Raw genomic sequence first — 3,676 nt, forward strand, 5'->3', positions numbered from 1 at the left:
GCCGGGGCGGTGCCTGGTGGTCCCGGGCGGGCGGGAGGGGCGCCGCGCGCGCCGTGTGTGGCGGACGACCTAAAGAAATCCGTGGACTGACAGCCCCGTGGGGTCTTTTTACTGTACCTGCCACGAGGTGGTGGTTTTGTTTTGGGGACCCAGAACCCTGTGGCTGTTGAGCCTGTAGGATAAAAATACTCGTCCCAGGTCAGGTGGGCACTCAGCAAGGTTGTGACCGTGGCCAGACTGCGTTTCTCGGCGGCGGGCGGCGGCGGGCGGGCCGGTGGGCGGGCCGGTGGGCCGGTGCTGGAGCGGTGAGTGGCTGCTCACAGACGGGGATTTCAGACTGCGGGCCCGGGCCTAAGTGTGGACGTGGTGACGGTCTAAAGCAGGACCCCTCTGGGGCTTTCTTTAACTTTTTTTTTTTTTTTTTGCGGAACCGGGAATTGTACTCAGGGCCTTGTGCTTGCCAGGCGAGCACTTATTCTACTGAGCCATCTCCCCGGCCCGCTTAACTTCTGAAATTGATACAACTTTTGTATTTTTAGAGCAGGTTTAGAGTTTTTATAAGATTTTTTTTTTTCCTGAACCGGGGATTGAACTCAGGTGCTTGCGCTTGCCAGGGCATAAGATTCTTAATGGAGAAACAAGAGTTCTTTCAACCTCATATGTCTTCCACTGAATTAAGTGCGTAGAGGCAAAAATCTTTGGGATTGGTTATAATAGCCACGTGTGACGCTTAAACGCAGTTATTTTAAGCAGAAGTTTTTTTCGAATAACATGAAATCATTTAACAGCTTGGTGATTTTCAGTGGCATATGAAGACACGTAGAGCGAATTCTTGTAGTTAGTTCTGGGTGAATGACAAGATGCTTTGAATTCTTGGGGAGTTGGCGTGGGGGGCAGAGGCTGCAGCTGTGACAAATAGAGATTAGTACTTTCCCAGGTTGGCAGAGATAGGCAGCCATGCACTGGTCGTGCTTTCTAGGACACCTGAATTTTGGAGTGTGTCCGTGCCTTGAGAATCTCCTGTCTTCCATTCTGTTTTCCTTTTTTCTAGCATTTACTTTTGTCCCTTTCAAAAATTTTTTTTTTTTTTTTTTTGCGAAACTGGGGATTAAACTCAGGTCCATGTGCTTGCCAGGCAAGCGCTTATTCTACTGAGCTGTCTCCCCAGCCCCTCAAAAATATTCTTTATAATTTTTTTCCTTTTTGTATTTTAGGGAAGGGTCTACAGGGTGTTCAGGGGTCTCACTACGAGATCGGACTCATAGTGATACTCCTCTTTACAGCCTCGGCCCCTGCACCTGCTTGCAGGTGCTTTATTCTGCAGAGCTGTTTGGCCCGCCCTCTTTATAATTTTGGATTCCAGATGTTTGTATTCAGTTTTCTTCTGCAGTTGGCTTTCAGCCTGTACCTAACTCCCACTCCTCAGAGGCTGCTTAGCCTTCGTTTGTTGTATTGCCTGCATCACTACTTCACTGGTCTGAAAAACATGCCTAGCTCTCATTTTCTGTGCTCCTTCCATTTAGGTGATTTCCACTCCACACCTCAACAACTTTATAGGATTTGTTTTCCTCCTCATTCTGCTGGTACTGTTTGATTATACTAAAGTGATAAATGTTTTTTCATTTGAATTATCTTTGTGTATTTTCATTTGAGTTAGTGATTGCTTTTTTACTGATGATGTCCTATGACTTCTTCTTTCAGACTTAGCAGTTCATATTTTGACATGTGCTCAAACAGGTCACATAATGCCTTCAAGTTCAATTTAAGAGATTATTTACTTGGAGATGAGTTTTTCACTGTGATGCCCAGGCTGATTTCCTGTCTTCTGGGCTCAAGGGGTCTTCCTGCCTCAGCTTTCTGAGATACTGGGATTGTAGCCCTGTATTAACGGCAACTAGCCTTTGAGACAAGCAGGGGTCTCCATACTGGCCTAGAACTCATTATGTAACCCCAGGCTGACTTCGAATTTGTAGTAATCCTTCTCCTGCTGCTGCCTCAGGGAGTGCTGGGGTTACAGGCTTGTGCAATCATGCCTGACCACTTTTTTTAAAAAAAATATGTGTGGGGTTTTTTGGTACCAGAGATCTAACTCATGACTTTGTGTTTGCCAGGCAGGCATATGTGGCTGAGCTATCTCCCTGGCCCTGGCCACTTAAAAAAAACCCAAAAAACAAACAAACAAAAAAAACCCACATTTTGCAGGCTGGGGTTGTAGCTCAGCTGCACAGCACCTGCCTGGCAAGAGCAAGGCTCTAAATTTGATTTTTTTTTTTTTTAAATGAATGGCTGTTTCTTTCATTTATTTGTTTGTTTGCTTATATATTTGTTTCTTTATTTTGGTACTGGAGATCGAACTCGGGACCTTGCGCTTGCCGGGAAGATGCTTAAGTTACTGAGCTATCTCCCCAGCCTCAAAATATGATGGCTGTTTATTTATTTTTATTTTTTATTTTTTATTTTTTTTGGCGGAACCGGGGATTGAACTCAGGACCTTGCACTTGCCAGGGAAGCACTTATTCCACTGAGCCATCTCCCCGGCCCAATGATGGCTGTTTAGTTTTGGGTTTTTTTTGATTGTTTTTTTGGTGGAACTGGGGATTGAACTCAGGCCCTTGCACTTGCCAGGGAAGCACTTATTCCACTGAGCCATCTCCCCGGCCCAATGATGGCTGTTTAGTTTTGGGTTTTTTTTGATTGTTTTTTTGGTGGAACTGGGGATTGAATTCAGGCCACTGCACTTGCCAGGTAAGCGCTTATTCTACTGAGCCATCTCCCCGGCCCCTAAATTTGATTTTTGGTACCAAAAATAAATACATAAACAAGTAAATAAATAAATAGACTTTGTATTTGGGATTTTTTTTTTTTTCCCAGAACTGGGGATTGAACTCAGATCCTTGCGTTTGCCAGTCAAGCTCCTACTGAGCCAACTCCCCGGCCCCCTAGACTTTGTATTTGGGGACTGTTTTCTTTGCTACACATCAGTGTTCCAGGGATAGCCTGTTATCTTTTCTGTGTTAGACTGGCTGGCACTCGCTTACTTTCCATCTCTTTTTCCTTCTTCAGTGTTGGGGATTGAATTCAGGTCCTTTGGACTGACTGAGCTACATCTCCAGTTTTTCTAAATTTTGGGATAGGACCTTGCTAAGTTAAGTAGCTAAGTGTGGGCCTGAATTTGAAATCTTCCTCATGTCCTCAAGTGTTGGGTTTACTGGTGGGCACAACCAGCTAATGCTGTTAATTGAATCTCATCTTGCTTAATTTACTTTGATTTTGCATTGAAAAGGAATGTATGAGAATTTTAAAACGTTGTATGTATGAAAAGCATACTTAATAGTTTGGTTATTAAGTTTTGGATTCAAAATACTTTTTTCCTCAGTTTGAGAGCATTGCTCTGTTTTTCTAATACTGGGTTTTGTTCTTGGTGATTTATAGTTTGTTTTGTTTTGGTTTTTGAAGGTTCCTTATTTCCTGTTAAAGGACATTTCTCTTTCTCTCTCTCTCTCTCTCTCTCTCTCTCTCTCTCTCTCTCTCTCTCTCAAAATTTGTGTGTGTGTGTGTGGCCAGCTCAGCCCACCAGGGGCCGGGGCTGGCAGGCATGTGGTGCTGGGGGATTGAACCGCGGTCCCTGTGCTTTGCTAAGCTTGTTCCAAGTAGGTGCTTTAGACCGCTGAGCCAT

General features: G+C 44.5%; 1 protein-coding gene across 4 annotated transcripts in view; it reads left to right on the plus strand.

Annotated features, from left to right (window-relative positions):
* Positions 1–3,676, plus strand: part of LOC101586515 (E3 SUMO-protein ligase RanBP2) — a 71,158-nt gene that overhangs the window by 610 nt on the left and 66,872 nt on the right. The gene's annotated exons all lie outside the window — the stretch shown is intronic.

Source organism: Octodon degus, unplaced genomic scaffold, assembly GCF_000260255.1.
Source record: "Octodon degus isolate 3935 unplaced genomic scaffold, OctDeg1.0 scaffold00052, whole genome shotgun sequence".
NCBI lineage: Eukaryota > Metazoa > Chordata > Mammalia > Rodentia > Octodontidae > Octodon > Octodon degus.